Source organism: Heterodontus francisci, chromosome 8, assembly GCF_036365525.1.
Source record: "Heterodontus francisci isolate sHetFra1 chromosome 8, sHetFra1.hap1, whole genome shotgun sequence".
Taxonomy (NCBI): domain Eukaryota; kingdom Metazoa; phylum Chordata; class Chondrichthyes; order Heterodontiformes; family Heterodontidae; genus Heterodontus; species Heterodontus francisci.
The window spans coordinates 28,319,681-28,339,292 of NC_090378.1; positions in this window are offsets into that span (position 1 = coordinate 28,319,681).

Here is a 19,612-nt window from a genome sequence, read left to right on the forward strand (position 1 = left end):
GAATACTATTTAAAGGGTTGATCCCTTCCATACAGTTTAGGTAATGCTTTGAGCTTTTACGATATTGGTTAACCTCTGGCATTTTTTGTTTCCAGTTTCTCTGTTCCACAACAGACGTGTGAGCTCCAGGAACTAAAGTTTGCTGATGCGAGACTGCTTGCCTGCCATTCATAGGTGATCTGTAGAGTCTGTCTATGGGGTTATAAGAGGAAGGGTAGCAACAAAGAAGACAGGTGATGACATGATCACCTGGAAGAAGTACAGGCAGGAGACCATAGACACAGCAGAGTCTCAGCCTGACTGAGGGGTACTGTGTTAGGCATCTGGGCTTCAACAAAAAAGCTGTTACCAGTGGTCTGTCACCAGCTGCAGCCACAACTGGAGCCCCAAACCAGAGCATAGACAGCACTGTCTTTGGTTGTCAAGGTAACCATGGCCCTTAATTTTTACTCTGTTCCAGGCTCCATAAGTGACATCTCAGTTAGCTGAACACCACTGTATCAGGGATGTGATCAACTGTCTACACTGTGAGGAACACACATCTCCTTCCCAAAGGACCAAGTGGAGAATTAGACTTTGCAGGCATTGCATGCTTCCCAGGGTCCAAGGGGCCACTGGCTGTACTTGCATTTCCCCATGTGTTACCCATCACCAATCTGGCATCTTCCTCAACAGAACAGGATTCCGCTCCATCAATGTACAGCTCAGTTTCGACCATGGGCAGCACATAATGCAGGTCTGTGCCCAGTTTCCTGGCAGCAGGTAATGATGTTCTTGTATTGTGCGAGTCATCTGTTTCACCTCTATTCTATCCAGGTGTCAGATCAGGCTACCTGGCGACAAGGGATATCCCATACAGACACGGCTCATGATTCCTGTCAGCAAGCCAGATTCAGACACAGAGCAGGCCTACAATAAGATCCATGCAGCTACTAGAAATCTTATTGAGCAGATCACTAGAGAAAGCAACAGTGTGTCATTTGTACGACTATGAGCCTTCTGCTTATCTGCAGGAAAGCAGACTGTAGGGAATTGGTAATGTGACTAGAGCCTCAGAGCTCCTATTGTAGGTGGTGGAGCCTAGAACCTGAATGTCACCAGCTTGAACTTTAATCAGAGATGCTTGTGCTGGTGCTGCATACTACTGGAAGGATGGCTCACCTACAGCATGCATAGCGATGAGCACATACTGCTTGCTAGACTGCAGAGTGTTGATGACTTGTGCCAGAATGTATCTCAAACTGGAAGCGGAAGGATTCATACTTTTGGCCAAGTTATCCCATTAATTACATAGCATCAATATTCCTGGACTTTTGTGCCACTTTGCTGATATATTCGCTTACACCGAGGTAAGTTCATTATCATTGCTCCGCCTACCATTGCAGGGAATGACAATAGAGAATTTCCTGGATTTACGCCACACCATATTAAATAAGTCAATTATACAGCTGTGTATAACGATTGTGCAAAGCTTTTCTAAAGTTCATAGTATTAGTAATTGTGCAAAAATTTTCCTGTGACGATACTTTAAGCAGAATTCTTACCTCTCCAGGTTGTTGTTTTTCCAGCACTGGCTGTCAGAGCGTGAAATAACCAATGGGTACTTTGGGCCCTGGCCACCTCCTGTGATGCCTCACCTTATGGGGAACCCTCATCATTGATGTTCGCAATAGCCCATCTTGACTCAGTCCCACGTCACCCAGGAGATCCCATCAATCCTCATCGCCAATGCTCTGCATCCTTTTTTGTTTCCACCTGCAATATCTTTGTAATGAATGGGATGTGAAGACATTGGAAATGACCAAACATTTCAACAATTACGGGAAAAGCAGTAGAAATCAATCAGCAGCTAACCTGAAACTAGTTAATGATCCCTTTTAATTAGCACTGGTCAGTGGGGTCTTCTCTGTTCCTGAACCCATGTACAGCAGTGCGAGGTTAAGAAAGGGCATTAGCTGGAGCACTGAGCTAGCGTTAAATCAGCTGATTGACGTCACGCTCTGCCTATTCTGCATATTTCCGACAGATGCTTCCTGTGTGCGCACGAATGCCCTCACCAAAATGGTATTTGGTGCAGGTAGCACCAGAAGTGAGCATGTGCACTGTGGATGCCATTTTAGAGGCAAAATGGCACTAGTAGTGTCGTAAGACCAGGCTCTACAGAGCCAAATTTCACGGCCAATATCTTTTATAATGCTTGATGTTGTGTATACCAAACTTCCATCTAATATTTTACAGTAAACTGAGTCTTAAAGGTATATTTTAATCAATTGGAATTTATTAATTCTGTTGTTTCTTCTACAGGCAAAAGCATGCCTGTTTAATCCTGCTCTGTGCAATTGCTTGTCTTAAATATAGAAATGTTCAGAGTTTTTCCATTAAGGTTAAATTACTTCAGCACATATTGTAGCATCTTTAATACTTGTTTAATGGTTATTTTAATTTGGTTTTAGACACAAACGAGATTTAATCACTTCTTTCGATGATGCACACGCACAATATGTGTCGTATTTTGCCTGACCTATTTCACATAGTGTTTTAGTTGGCTTAATGAGATCTGTGACAACTTATCTGCAGCAACTGCTTCACTAAATTGGTATAGTTACAGTACCTGTGGGCTTTACTAATAATGAAGACTGACACTGGATTAATTAAGAGACATTGGAAAATAAATGCTCATTATTTGAAGAATGTTTCAAAATGAATCATGATATTCTTGATTCACAACTGTTTAGAATTAAACTTAAACAGCAATTTCACATTTATATCACTGAATCATATGTCATGCCATAGGGGCCACTTCATTATGCTTCATAAAATTGATCTGTGAGAAACAGTATTGCAATTTCTATAGCTGTTAATTACATATAAAGCCGAGCATTTTTATAAACTGTCATAATAGTTTCAGTTTAAAAAACTGGGTGGTATTATTTTCCAGGAGACTTAAAAACTAAGGCAGTTGAGTAGCATGCAACATCATATTTTACAGAGTGATAACCTTATTGTTTATACTGTTAGGACCAGGTGAGAAAGAGGTCTAGGCTTCCCTTTCAGCCTTAATGTAACAGGATTTAATTTTAAACACACTGTGTTTTCAGCTCGGTGAATCCATGTTCACTGCTTTCCAATTATAAGGCAAAGAAACCAGCACAAATAGGCTTTCTTAGGTTTAAAGAAGTAAAGCTGAAATTTACTAAACTTGAACAGCGGGACTGGTGGTCTGAAGCGCATTTGTTTCAATGCAAGAAGTATAACAGGTAAGGCAGATGAACTTAGAGCTTGGATTAGTACTTGGAACTATGATGTTGTTGCCATTACAGTGACTTGGTTGAGGGAAGGACAGGATTGGCAGCTAAATGTTCCAGGATTTAGAAGCTTCAGGCGGGATAGAGGGGGATGTAAAAGGGGTGGGGGAGTTGCATTACTGGTTAAGGAGAATATCACAGCTGTACTGCGGGAGGACACCTCGGAGGGGTCATGCAGCGAGGCAATGTGGGTGGAGCTCAGGAATAGGAAGGGTGCAGTCTCTATGTTGGGGGTTTACTACAGGCCTCCCAACAGCCAGCGGGAGGTAGAGGAGCAGATATGTAGACAGATTTTGGAAAGATGTAAAGATAACAGGGTTGTAGTGGTGGGTGATTTTAACTTCCCCTATATTGACTGGGACTCACTTAGTGCTAGGGGCTTGGATGGGGCAGAATATGTAAGGAGCATCCAGGAGGGCTTCTTGAAACAATACGTAGCTAGGCCAACTAGGGATGAGGCCGTAATGGACCTGGTATTGGGGAATGAGCCCGGCCAGGTGGTCGAAGTTTCAGTAGGGGAGCATTTCGGGAACAGTGACCAGAATTCCATAAGTTTTAAGATACTTGTGGATAAGGATAAGAGTAGTCCTCGGGTGAAGGTGCTAAATTGGGGGAAGGCTAATTATAACAATATTAGGCAGGTACTGAAGAATTTAGATTGGGGACGGCTGTTTGAGGGTAAATCAACATCTGACATGTAGGAGTCTTTCAAATGTCAGTTGATTAGCATCCAGGACCAGCATGTTCCTGTGAGGAAGAAGGAAAAGTTTGGCAAGTTTCGGGAACCTTGGATAACGCGGGATATTGTGAGCCTCGTCAAAAAGAAAAAGGAAGCATTCGTAAGGGCTGGAAGGCTAGGAATAGACGAATCCCTTGAGGAATATAAAGACAGTAGGAAGGAACTTAAGCAAGGAGTCAGGAGGGCTAAAAGGGGTTGTGAGAAGTCATTGGCAAACAGGATTAAGGAAAATCCCAAGGCTTTTTATACGTATATAAAGAGCAAGAGGGTAACCAGGGAAAGGGTTGGCCCACTCAAGGACAGAGAAGGGAATCTATGTGTGGAGCCAGAGGAAATGGGCGAGGTACTAAATGAGTACTTTGCATCAGTATTCACCAAAGAGAAGGACTTGGTGGATGATGAGCATAGGGAAGGGAGTGTAGATAGTCTCAGACATCTCATTATCAAAAAGGAGGAGGTGTTGGGTGTCTTGCAAAGCATTAAGGTAGATAAGTCCCCAGGGCCTGATGGGATCTACCCCAGAATACTGAGGGAGGCAAGGGAAGAAATTGCTGGGGCCTTGACAGAAATCTTTTCATCCTCATTGGCTACAGGTGAGCTCCCAGAGGACTGGAGAATAGCCAATGTTGTTCCTTTGTTTAAGAAGGGTAGCAAGGATAATCCAGGAAATTATAGGCCGGTGAGCCTTACGTCAGTGGTAGGGAAATTATTAGAGAGGATTCTTCGGGACAGGATTTACTCCCATTTGGAAACAAATGGACTTATTAGCGAGAGGCAGCATGGTTTTGTGAAGGGGAGGTCGTGTCTCACTAATTTGATTGAGTATTTTGAGGAAGTGACAAAGATGATTGATGAAGGAAGGGCAGTGGATGTTATCTATATGGACTTCAGTAAAGCCTTTGACAAGGTCCCTCATGGCAGACTGATACAAAAGGTGAAGTCACATGGGATCAGAGGGGAGCTGGCAAGATGGATACAGAACTGGCTCGGTCATAGAAGACAGAGGGTAGCAGTGGAAAGGTGCTTTTCTGAATGGAGGGATGTGACTAGTGGTGTTCCGCAGGGATCAGTGCTGGGACCTTTGCTGTTTGTAGTATATATAAATGATTTGGAGGAAAATGTAGCTGGTCTGATTAGTAAGTTTGCGGACAACACAAAGGTTGGTGGAGTTGCGGACAGTGATGAGGATTGTCAGAGGATACAGCAGGATATAGATCGGTTGGAGACTTGGGCAGAGAAATGGCAGATGGAGTTTAATCTGGACAAATGTGAGGTAATGCATTTTGCAAGATCTAATGCAGGTGGGAAGTATACAGTAAATGGCAGAACCCTTAGGAGTATTGACAGGCAGAGAGATATAGGCGTACAGGTCCACAGGTCACTGAAAGTGGCAACGCAGGTGGATAAGGTAGTCAAGAAGGCATACGGCATGCTTGCCTTCATCGGTCGGGGCATAGAGTATAAAAATGGACAAGTCATGCTGCAGCTGTACAGAACTTTAGTTAGGCCACACTTAGAATATTGCATGCAAGTCTGGTCGCCACACTACCAGAAGGACGTGGAGGCTTCGGAGAGGGTACAGAAGAGGTTTACCAGGATGTTGCCTGGTCTGGAGGGCATTAGCTATGAGGAGAGGTTGGAAACTCAGATTGTTTTCACTGGAACGACGGAGGTGGAGGGGCGACATGATAGAGGTTTACAAAGTTATAAGCGGCATGGACAGAGTGGATAGTCAGAAGCTTTTTCCCAGAGTGGAAGAGTCAGTTACTAGGGGACATAGGTTTAAGGTGAGAGGGGCAAGGTTTAGAGGGGATGTGCAAGGCAAGATCTTTACACAGAGGGTGGTGAGTGCCTGGAACTTGTTGCCGGAGGAGGTGGTGGAAGCAGGTACCATAGAGACGTTTAAGAGGCATCTTGACAAATACATGAATAGGATGGGAATAGAGGGATACGGACCCCGGAAGTGCAGAAGGTTTTAGTTTAGGCAGGCATCAAGATCGGCGCAGGCTTGGAGGGCCGAATGGCCTATTCCTGTGCTGTACTGTTCTTTGTTCTTTGTTCTTAAACTCTAATTCAGTTGGCACCTACGGATACATGCCGTGCCCCACACTAGCATGCATACACGATACACACATGCAGATAGCGACAGAATCGAGCAGAAGAAATGAAGTGGAAAAGTCTGAGGCAAGATCTGAAGAGTTTTTGTTACAGTTCTTCAAGCTCACTGTAGATTCCTTGATTGTCGGTGGATCTTGCTTTTCACTGGGGCCCAGTATTCTTCTTAAACCTTGTTTGCTGTAGGATACTTTTCTCTCTTGGGGTCCATGTGTCTTCAGTGGAGTCAGAGGCTTGTGAGAAAGAGATGGGAGCAGGCAGACAGGAGAGATCTTCTCCAGTCCAGGAACATTCTGCTTTCTGCCCAAACTGTTTGTACAAATTCAAAAAACTCAGGTTGCCCAGCAGGCTAGTCATGTGACTAGCTGATTTGACCATGTCCGTTTGTGTATTCAGTCATCTTAGCAGTCAACCTGGAATGCGAGCTACCCCACCTTCAACGTCTGGTGATTAAAAGTCCATTGTGGGTTGAATGTGTCAGGGAATGGCTGCTTTGTCCTTCCGAACACTGTCTGTTAATATACAAATGTACTTTCCAGCCATGGCTGATCTGTTTAACAAGTCCACTCCAGTAATTGTTTAAAAACCAATGTTCATGACAAAATTAGCGTGCTTCATTCTTGACAGGTGGGGGCCTAGCATGACAATACATAACTAGGAAATTGTTTTAATGGACAGTCCAAATGAGGAGCTGAAGAATATTCTTTGGCATTTAAGGAATGCAGCCCACTTTCTACTCCACTGCTTCATTCAGTTATAAATGTGTGTATGGTATTGTGCAGAAAGAAAGCAAGCAGAGACAGAAAACATGTCCTTTGATGAGAGGGAGGGATGCAACATATAAGCAGCCAAAACAAATATTGGGGATCTGAGGTGATGTCCATCACTGTCTCTAGGTACTCCCATGAAAAGAAACCATGTCATGCAGGCCCCCACCTGCCAAAAATGAGACACATATTTTGCCACATGAACATTAAAAAATAAAATTGTTGCTGGGAAGAAAAGAGGGCCTATCACAATGAATTGCCAGGCCCCTTGCCGGAAAGACCTTTTTTTCATACTAACAGGCAGTGTCGGAACAAAGGAACCAGTCCCTGCTCCCCCAATACACAGAAGACGTGGTCAGACCAGTTTAGTCACATGACTGACTGTTGGAGTTTTTTGATTTTTAATTTGCCACAGAGTTTTAAAACTCAGAGAGCTGTTTGCCCCTGGACTAAAAAGACCTCTCTTCTGTCTGCTCTCATCTCATTCTCACCAGCTTCGGAACCCATTGAAGACACATGAACCCCAAGAGAGAAAAGTATCCTACAGCGAACAAGGTTTAAGAAGAATATCAGGCCCCAACGAAAAGCAAGAAGTACCTCCAAGCAAGAACTACCTAAAAAAGGATTACAGTGAGCTCAAAGCACAGTAACAAGATGCTCTTCTGATATTGCCTCAAACCTCTCTACTTTATTTTTCTTCTGCTCTTTTCTGTCTCTATTTGCATGTGCATATCACTCATAGAAACATAGAAAAATAGGAGCAGGAGTAGGCCATTCAGCTCTTCGAGCCTGCTCCACCATTCAATACAATCATGGCTCATCATCCAAACTCAGTAACCTGTTCCCGCATTCTCCCCGTAACCCTTGATCCCATTAGCCCTAAGAACTATATCTAACTCTTTCTTGAATATATTTAATGATTTGGCCTCAACTGCTTTCTGTGGTAGAGAATTTCACAGGTTCACCATTCTCTGGGTGAAGAAATCTCTCCTCATCTCAGTCCTAAATGGCTTACCCCTTATCCTTAGACTGTGACCCCTGGTCCTGGACTCCCCCACCATCGGGAACATCCTTCCTGCATCTAGTCTGTCCAGTCCTGTTAGAATTTTGTAGGTTTCTATGAGATCTCCTCTCATTCTTCTAAACTCTAGCGAATACAAGCCTAATTGACCCAATCTCTCATCATACATTAGTCCTGCCATCCCAGGAATCAGTCTGGTGAACCTTCGCTGCACTCCCTCCATAGCAAGAACATCCTTCCTCAGATAAGGAGACCAAAACTGCACACAATACTTCAGATGTGGTCTCACCAAGGCCTTGTATAATTGTAGCAAGACATCCTTGCTCCTGTACTCGAATCCTCTCGCTATGAAGGCCAACATACCATTTGCTGCCTTAACTGCCTGCTGCATCTGCATGCTTACCTTTAGCGACTGATGCACAAAGACACCCAGGTCTCACTGCACCTCCCCCTTTCCCAATCTATCACTGTTCAGATAATAATCTGCCTTTCTGTTTTTGCCACCAAAGTGGATAACCTCACATTTATCCACATTATACTGCATCTGCCATGCGTTTGCCCACTCGCTCAACCTGTATGCATGCTAGCGTGGGGCACGGCGTGTATCCGTAGGCGTTACCTGAATTAGAGTTTGTTTAAGCTTTAATAAATTTCACTTTTCTTTTTTAAACTTAAGAAAGCCTATTTAGGCTCATTTTTTTGCCTTATAATTGGAAAGTGAACAAGGATTCACCAAGGTGGAGCTCAAAACATAATGTGTTTAAACAAAATCCTGTTACAACAAGACAAGATGAAAACTAAAAGGGACCCCTAGACACCTTTCTCACCTGGTCATAGCAAAGTGCTTATCCCAATTGTGCTAAACCAGTAATTGATGTGTTTTTTTTTACTGTAATAACATGAAACATCGACATAACCAACAGTGATCAAACTTCACAATCTGAGCCACTAACCAGAGGTCCCATATTTAAGATAATTGGCAAAAGAACCGGGGGAGATGAAGAGTTTTTTTTTAATGCACTGAGTTACTATCATCTGGAATACACTGCCTGAAAGGGTGGTGGAAGCAGATACAATAATAGCTTTCACAGAGAATTTACACATGTGGTGAAAATCAGGTCGATGCTGGTGGAGTTTTTGGGAAACTCACCCAATGTCAGTTGCAAAAGCAACGAACCATTTTGATGGTCAGGCCTCATATAAATCTCATAGGCAAGCTGCCATTAGTTGGTAGCATTGATTGGCAGATCGCCACTTGGGAGGGAGGAATTTCCAGCAGGCGTGTGCCTATTTAAAGAGAGCTTGCACTTCTTAAAGCAAAGAGTCCACTAAATTTGAAAAAAATATTTTGGTGCAATTCTACGAACATTCCGTGACAGATTTCTCCTGTAAAGGAGTCCAGTTTCAGCGAAACAGTGGTGCAATTCTTGGTTGAGCAGATGAAGATCTGAAGACTGCCCCACAGCTGACAGAAGGGTGTCCAGGTAAATGCTGGAGCAGCTATGTGGAAAGACTAGAGAAGCTGAGATTGTTCTTTTTAGAGCAGAGAAGGTTAAGGGAAGATTTAATAGGGGTGTGCAAAATTATGAGGAGTTTAGATAGAATAGAAAGGGAGAAACTGTTTTCATTCGCAGGAGGGTCAATAACCAGAAGTACGAGATTTAAGATGATTGGCAAAAGAACCAGGAGGAGATGAAGAGATTTTTTTTTAATGCACTGAATTGCTATCATCTGGAATACACTGCCTGAAAGGGTGATGGAAACAGATGCAATAGTAGCTTTCAAAAGGGAATTGGATATACACTTGAAAAACAAACACTTGCAGAGCTATGGGGAAAAAGCAAGGGAATAGAGCTAATTGGGCAGCTTTCAAAGAACCAGCACAGGCACAATGGGCCAAATGACCTCTTCCTGTGCTGTAAGATTCTATGGGGGAAAAGTTAGTTTGCATAATGCCACTTCTACACAAATTACCTTGATTCCTTGGGGGGCAATATCAAATGAAGAAAGCCATGCATTCTAGACAGGTAGTGGCCTGTGCCACTGCTTGATTCTCAGGGAATCAACATAAGTCTGCACAGCCCCACTAGAAGCAGTACTACACAAACAAATTTCTTTCTTTTGATTTTAATCACGCACTCATCTGCTGCTGTGCTTAGAACAGCCACAAATAGCATTCTGTTTTTACCTGGCAACAACTGGAAAGCATTTTACTCTCCTATTAACATTTTAGTCACTTTGTTTTATTATTACCATCTCCCAATGCTGCTCACAACTTGCTGCTTCTCCCTTTCAGCATGCTCACTATACGAAATAACTTCACACATCTGCACAACCCTTTCATGGACCACACACTAACTCACTCTCACTCTATCTTCTAGGCAAGCTGTCTCATGATAAAAAAAGAGAGAGAGAACCAGAACAAGGGAAGGGCCAGCCTTTATTCAAGCTCTCACTCAAATAGATAAGGAAGCATTGGAAATAACTGGGGCAGGCAGCAGGAGAATTTCAATGGTTCAGTCAAGAGTGCAGGAAAGCATGCCAGAAGCAGCACCAGGCATACCTAAAAATGAGGTGCCAACCTAGTGAAGCTACAGCAAAGGACTACTTGCATGCTAAACAGTGGACGCCACAACCAACGATCCCACAACCAACGAATCAGATCTAAGCTCTGCAGTCCTGCCACATCCAGTCGTAAATGGTGGTGGACAATTAAACTAACCAGAGGAGGAGGTTCCACAAACATCCCCATTCTCAGTGATGGGGAAGCCCAGCACGTCAATGCAAAAGACAAGGCTGAAGCATTTGTAACCATCCTCAGCCAGAAGTGCCAAGTCGATGATCCATCTTGGCCTCCTCCTGAGGTCCCCAGGATCACAGATACAAGCCTTCAGCCAGTTTGATTCACTCCATGCGATATCAAGAAATGGCCAAAGGCACTGGATACAGCAAAGGCTATGGGGCTCTGACAACATCCCATCATAGTACTGAAGACGTGCTCCAGAACTAGCAGTGGCCTTAGCCAAGCTGTTCAAGTACGGCCACCACACTGGCATCTACCCGATAATATCGAAAATTGCCCAGGTATATCCTGTCCAGAAAAAGCAGGACAAATCCTATCCGGCCAATTACCACTCTATCAGTCTACTCTCGATCATCAGCAAAGCAATGAAAGGTGTTGTCGACAGTGCTATCAAATGGCACCTACATAGCAATAAACTGCTCACTGATGCTCAGTTTGGGTTCTTCCAGGGCCACTCAACTCCACACCTCATCACAGCCTTCGGCTGTACATGGGCAGCAGAGCTGAATTCCAGAGGTGAGGTGAGAGTGACTGCCCTAGACATCAAGGCAATATTTGACAGAGTGTGGCATTCAGGAGCCCTAGCAATATTGAAGTCAATGGGAATGAGGGGGAAAAATCTCCACTGGTTAGAGTACACCTATCACAAAGGAAGATTGTTGTGGTTGTTGGAGGCCAAACATCTAATTTCCAGGACATGACTGCAGGAATTCCTCAGCGTAATGTCCTAGGTCAATCATTATCAGCTGCTTCATCAATGACCCTCCCTCCATCATAAGGTCAGAAGTGGGAATGCTCACTGATGATTGCACAGTGTTCAGTACCATTTGCAACTCCTCAGATACTGAAGCAGTCTATGTCCACATGCAGCAAGAACTGGATGACATTCAGACTTGGGCTGATAAGTGGCAAGTAATATTCGTGCCACACAAGTGCCAGGCAATGACCATCTCCAACAAGAGAGAATCCAACCATCAGCCCTTGACATTCAATGCAATTACCATCGCTGAATCCCCCACTACCTCACTATCAACATCCTGGGGGTTACCAATGACCAGAAACTGAACTGGACCAGCCATGTAAGTACTGTGGCTACAACAGCAGGTTAGAGGCTGGGAATTCTGGGGCGAGTAATTCACCTCCTGACTCACCAAAGCCTGTCCACCATCTACAAGGCACAAGTAGGGAATGTGATGGAATATTCTCCACTTGCTTAGATGAGTGCAGCTCCAACAACACTCATAAAGCTCAACACCATCCAGGACAAAGCAGCCTGCTTTGATCGTCACTCCTGCCATCACCTTAAACATTCATTCCCTCCACCACCGGAGCACAGTGGCAGCAGTATATACCATATACAAGATGCACTGCAGCAACATGCCAAGGCTCCTTCGACAGCACCTTCCAAACCCACCAGCTCTGTTGCCTAGAAGAACAAGGGTACTAGATGCAGTGGAACATCACCACCTGCAAGTTACCTCCAAGCTGCACTCCATCCTGACTTAGAACTACATTGCCAATCCTTTATTGTGGCTCGGTCAAAAACCCGGAATTCCCTTCCTAACAGCAATTTGGGTGTACCTAAACCAGATGGACTGCAGCAGTTCAAGAAGGTGGCACACCACCATCTTCTCAAGGGCAATTAGGGATGAGCAACAAATGCTAGCCTTGCCAGCGACGCTCATATCCCATGAAAGAAAAAAAAATTGTGGATGGCAGGGCTGGAGCCAAGTACAGCAGGTATCATGCCTATTTTTCTTACTTGCTATCTTTCCTTAAGCATGACAACCTGGTACAGCATTGCTCTGCCACTCCTCTGCTACTGCTTAATTTTCCCATTGCCTGCTAACCCTTGTCCCTTTCCCCTTTGGTAAGTCCATTCCATGACCCGAAACTACTGCACAAGACATGGAAGGGAAGCACCCTTGTGAGGTCATACAGTAACTTGCTCCATCCTTCCAAGGCATCAGCCTTAGGCCAGTATCTGTCAAATGTGATATACAGCTGGAGATCCAAGTTATACACCTGCCTACATTTTGCCATGAGCTTAATGACAAACGAGCTTTGTGTATGCATACTTAGAGGCATATACAGAGTTCTACTGCAAAGGTGGCTTTTGATAATATTACAAGAAAGTAGAAAGAGTGTTGCAGCTCTTCTAAGACTAAAAACATTGAAAAGTAATTTGTACAGTGGACCATTTGCTCACTTTTTAAATGCAGCAATGAATAAGTTTGGATAGACTGCATTTCTGCAAAGTCCAGACAGAAGGATGCTACGCAACTGAGTCGGACTTTCAGCTCTCATTTTTGTCCACTTGGGAGTCGGATCAACAAGCTCATTCCACAATTGCACTGCCATTTATTTTGATGACAATGCTCAGCCAAAGCCATTTCACATCGATGCAAAAGTAGAAGTACAACTGCACCCGATGTGACACAAAATTTGATTGGGCAACAACTTTTACATTTATAATAACCAATACCCCTTAACAAATGACTATAGTAACATCATTACATTGTCATTTATTAATTTAAAAATTATAAAGGTTTCTGTGATTTCATATGACACCATATTTATAAATCTGGCTTCATATTTACAAGAAAAAAGACATGGCATTGAGATATATAAGAACTTATGATTAGCAATAGGTTTTTTTGTAGCCTATATCATGAAACTACTTTTGTTGTATTTGAAATGCTCAGGTACTCTGTCTATAATATGCTGAAAGAAATTTCTATGAGACATGAGATAAACTAACAGACTAGTTTAATCAGTCGCACCAGCTCTCACAGATCTAGAAATTGATCAACAGACAGATGGGAGCTTTGGTGTAATTGCCCATAATATGTGCAACATTATCCATCCTGGAAACGGTGCTGAAGGGCAGATGCAATAATGCAGTTTCTAAAGACAGTCTTGTTTGTGACTCTAATGGTTCCTAACAGGAAGGAAATGCAATTTGAAAGAAGCTGATGCATCTAATTCATTGTTATGGGGTTTTGTTGATCTACTTAATAATTGTCCGTAACTGAAAAAAATGTCGATGGTTTTTAGTACATGCCATAAGGTAACCTGCCTTCAAAGAAGTGAGAGTTGCATTAGATACTTGAGTTTTTAATACGATGTTCATATTCATTGTTATATTTAGTTTGAGTTACCGCAGTGACCTTATCAATTACTTCAGCTAAAAAAGGCAAAGGCCCCAATATTTATTCAGGGCTGAGAAGGTAATGAGGGGATGGGTTGGAAGTGGGAAGGAAATTCAGATGGCAAACCTGGTGGTAAGGGTTTCCTGTATGTCCTGCAGGATGTCTTTAAAATTTTTTCAACAGGTTTCCTGCCCAACAGCCAGAAAGATTGATAGGCTTGTTGGGCGAGAAAGCATCTGGGAAGCAGAGGTCAGGTAAGTCTGACATTACGGTGGGGGAGGCGGGGGGCGGGGTTGTGGATGGGGTGCGTGGTCAGATATCAGGTGAGTGGGGTGTATTGGACATTACAGGGGATGGGGCGGTGTCGAACATCACAAAGCAGTAGGACATTGCAGGTGTTCGGACATCAGGGGAGTCGGTCATCTTAGGGGTTGGGGTGAATTGGACATGGGGTGGGAGTAGGGGTTGGCTGATCACTGGGATTCAATAGTATGCAGGTATGTTGTGGGCCTGAAGGAAACTCTCCTGATCCTCTTGGCCAACAAACAGTGCAATAAAGACACTTGCCTCATGGATCCAACCTTTCTCCTTTTAACTGCTGGGTTTTGCAAGGCTTCCATGAGTTTTTTTAAAAATGCAGTAAAAATCTAGGCCTCCTTGAAAGATTTTTGTGACCAAGCTGCCTCCTGAGAGCAGATTGGTCAGCCACCACTAAATGGCCTCCATTAAAATTGGAAGTGGGCAGGTTAGAAATGGATTTGAGAATTAAAAAATTTTTACCTTCCGACCCACCAGATCTTGGGGATTAAAATTCCCCCCAAATTGTCTACTTTAAAATGGCAGCTTACGCAAACTAATTTTACTAGAGATGATTGACAACTCTTAATACACTACAGAGTGAAACCAAAATATATCAATTGGTTTAATTGGCTACATTTCAAAATCACATATATGAAATTAATATAAATATTCATGTGGTTCTTATTCCTTTGATTGCAAAGAACAATAAAATGGTTTCTGAATTAAGTAGCTTGATCAACATCATAGAGTGCACCTTGCATAATTTGAATTCTTTCTCCTGACTAACATAATTTCTGTGAAAGTAGCTGTTTATTTGGTTTAAAAATGTAAAGGGTTACTTATCCTTTTGTAAATTAGCAAAATCGTTTTGATTGGCTGTCAATAATTATAATTCAAAGTTGCACCAAGATTTGTAGATACTGAATATTTTAAAGTCAAATGCAAACACAAATTGGGATTTCTTGTTTTGTACTCCAGCTGATTTTTTAAACCAAAATTTTCAAAAGGAGGAATTTCACTGCCATCAGTTTTACACATCCCCAGTCTGTGCTAAATGCAAAAAATCTGATTCCCTTGCTTACCTCTATACAAGTTCTAATATATAGTACAGCATGTTACATTTTTCTCCTGCTCAGTAAGAATCATACAGTGAAACCAATAAATATTTAAATGCCTGATATCCTTTTAAATAAGGTAGGCAATAGTTTTGATCGAAAGGGATACTGCTGACTGAGTGAGATTTTAATGAAAAACAGCAGAGATGTTTTATCATAATTGGCACTTGTGTTACTGTTTCACAACAGAGATGTCTCAAGTAGTTTGCCCTTCTTAAAACCTCTTTGAATGTAGTCCTAAAATTGATGGTTTACAAGAAATGCAATGTCTGATCTGTTTTAACTGTTTTGATGTTTATTGGTTATGCAGAATACATCCTGGAATGTATAATTTATCAGTCAAGTGATGCTTTGTTGTTCTTTTTTTCCTTGTCTAGCTTTTCGCCAAAATTATTTATAGTCATAGCTATATAATGTATTCTTGAACAGAATAATCTATTGTGTCATACTTCTAAAACATTTAATGAAATTGTGTCATAAAGTTATTTTGCCCAGTTAATTTATCCAGGTTACTCAATTTTTTATCGTTTACATTTTGGCCAATCCTGCCAGACTGAACACAATAGTCAGCTGGCCCAGAGATGGAGGAAAATGTAGGTGTGGTTAAGCATCTATGCTACTGCAATAACAACTTGCATTTATTTGGTGTCAGCCACGGCCCAGTGATAGCATTCTTGCCTTTGTGTGAGAAGATAATTGGTTAAAGTCCTTCTTCAAAGACTTGAGCACAAAACTTGGGTTTGACACTTCAATGCAGTGCTGATGGAGTGCAGCACGATCAAAGGTGCTGTCCTTCAGATGAACCATTAAACTAAGGCCAAGTCTGGCCTCTCAGATGGACAGAATGGATCCTGAGGCATTATTCAAAGAGCAGCAAGTGTGTTCTCCCAGTTTCCTGGCCAATATTTATCCTTCAACCAACACCTAAAACAGATTAACAGAGTTCATGCTTCAGGTCTGTTCTTTACGAGGAGATTGGAGGACATGAGCAAAAAGTAGAAGAAATGACAGGGGTGAGAACAAATGGTGTGGCTAAAGAGGGAGGCTCTGAGAGGCTTTTGAAGATAAGGGAAAAGTTTGCAAGATGAAAATTTTAAGAAGACAATTACAGAATGCTGGGTATCTTGGCTAAAAACTTCACCACCAATGGTTCTGCAAAGGATGGGGGAATACACAGTCGACTAGAACTGGCAAAAGCAGAGGACACAGGAACATAGGACAGGAAGATATTACACAGATAGGGTGAAGTATGTCAACAGAGGAACTTGAAAATAAGGATGAAAGATTTGAAGTTGAAACATCAATGGATGTGAGTGACTGGAAGTTGACAAAGATAACTGTATAGTAATTCAAAATCTAAGCATAGAAATTGGATCACACTGTGCTGTTTTTCAGGCGAATAATGTGCTCTAAACATTCCAATATAGCAGGCACGTGTTTATACTGGCTCTGCTCCGCAAGGCATATCAATTAGGTCACTATGTAGTCATCCAGGATGCTCGCCTACAACAGGTATTCGGCTCATTGTCTATGCAGTTGGAGGCCTAATGCTTAGTTCAGGCATGGATATTGGATTGTGGCTGACTGAAGTCAGTTTTCTCAGATGAACAGCAGTCAAAAGCTGAACCAGCAGTCTTTAAAGGCACCACCAGGGACAGCCAGAAGAAAATAACCCACTGCTCAACCTTCATGATCTTTCCTCCCCACCACTCCACCCCCTTCTCCCCCACCCCAATTCATAGTGGGTCCAGTGTTGGCAACCCCACCAGCTGATCTTTGTCTTCTTCATGACTGGCACATTACCTTGTGGAATGTCTGGCATACCCAGTGAGCTGGTTCCACATGGTCCTCTTGCTCATAGATTTCAATGCGGCAGTTTGTGGTTGTCGCTGGGCCCACGCCCAAAGTTGAGCACAAGCCAATTTTTAACCCATAGTATATAAACAGCAGACTTTTAGATGAGTTGGGATTATATAGAATGTAGTTCAGGAGGCAATTCAGAGGAGTTATTGGAGAAATCATGACTTGAATTTATAGAGTCATCAATTATACTGATCAAAAACTGCTATAACTTTGATTAATTCAATATATTTCAATAATTCTTTAAATTACTGTTAAATTGATTTTCAAAACAAATAAAATGTTAGCTGCACACCGCAATGGTAATATGAAATAGAGCGGGAGCAGGCTATTTGACCCTTCAAGACGACTTTGCCATTCAATGTTTATCTTCTATTTCAACTCCACCTTCCCACACTATCCCCAATGGTCACTATAAAGACCCTGTTAAACTAGGTATTTATTTATGACTAATCATTTCATAAACAGAATTGCAGTTTTTTTTTACATTCCAAAATTACAGGAGTGATATATAAGTTTGTTCCAAGCAGGATTGACTAAATAATAACCTCACCCATGTGACAATGGAACTTTGAAACCCTGTCCCTTCAGGTGTAAAAGATTGTTTGCTTAGGATGACATTCCAGGCTTTATATATTTTTATATAAATCTTTATTGGTTACTGTAGCCAGATGAGACCATCACTCAGCCTTTTAACTATATGCAATATCTAAAAATGCAATAACAACACACTAAATTATTTACTGATTCTTTGCTTTGTATTTAATCACTAATATATTTGGAGGCTGTTTTGTGATTTCCTTTTTTGCTTATGTAGTTGTGTGAAAGAAGGTATTACCTTCAGAGACAGCATTGCAACTGGCTGCTGCATTTATTTTTCTGCTCAAATTTCATCTGGTGACTTACGCAGGTAAGGAAACTTATGTGAGCTCGGGGGGCAATTATGATTTATATTTTTTAAAACAAAGTGATACGCAGTTGTATTCAAACCATTGAGATTGAGACAGAATCACATGGTGAACTCTATTCTAGATGAACATATCAGTACTAAAATGCTGATGTCATTATTTCAATTTTGATGTGATACAAGATTTGACATGGGAAAATCTGTCAAGCATGTGGCACAGAATTGTTGTTTCAATCATATATAAACGTGTTCCAGAACTGATTTCTTTTCAGATTTGCAAGGAGGTCCTCAAGAGAGAGGTATATTGATAGCCCCGTTATTATTTTATTTCTATTATTTCAGAAGCCACACTTTTTATTGTTCGGTCACCAGGATGGCTGCATTATATTTTCTTGCAGACACACTGAAATCAGCTTGGACTGTGTCTGATCTGCAATAGTTCTATCGGAAACATCACCAGCAGTGTTCCATGGTGTGATCATTAGCAAGGCTAATGGGATTCAGTGGCAAAAGGTACTGGAATTCTGTGTCAAGAGTTAGAAAATACTGAAGAGAAAAAATGTAAATTCCATCCCAATTCAAAATTTATTTTGAAGAAAGGATTTGTAAAACAACCATGATAAGAATGTTAACAAAAATGTTTGATCTCTATACCATCTGATGTATACAATGTCACTTCTCAATTTTTATGCTTTGGAGTAGATATAACTGTGTCAAGAACTAGATATTTACTATCATTGCAGTGTATATTTACAATCTAACTCTGGAGCAACAGGTAGGAAGTGAAAAGTAGTAGTTACCAAGGCCAATGGAACTAGTAGCACAAGACAGTTTAGACATCTGAGGCTTACCATTCCTCTTGTATGTAAAAGGCAGGAAGATGAATGTTTTTGCTAAGTATGGAAGTCCCCTAAATATGGGACTGCTGAAGATAAGGTACTTAATTGATTGTGTCAAACATGTGACATTTAGATATATGGTGTTCCTCTATGTTGTCATCAGTCTGCAATGTTCATGTTAACACACTGCACAAGTCCACTACGATTTGCAATTTTGCCATCCCTGTCACAGAATGATTGGATGATTTAATGAAGGGATGACCAATTTGGCTCCAATTTTATTAAATGAATCCTCTATACTTAGCCCCTCTAGCACTTGTAATACATGTCATGATTTTGACGCACTTTAAATTGGGAACAGACACTAGACTGGACTGTCTGTTATCACCATTATTATTTATCTAGCACAAAAGCCTCTAGCAATGCAGTAATGACAGATCAGGCTAGACAAGGCCTTCAGCTTGCACACTAACAATATAAGATTGTCTGCATGCTGACAGAATTCAAGCAATATTTAACCTGGCACAGCTTGTATATATAAAAAGTGAATTTGATTGGTGGTTATTTGAAAGCCTTGATTTTTTTTTTTACGTATGTATCTCCATCATTTGGAGGTTGACACATAACTTCCTTAACTGTGTTAATTCACATTCTGATCCCAGACCAACAAGTAAAAAATATAATATGCA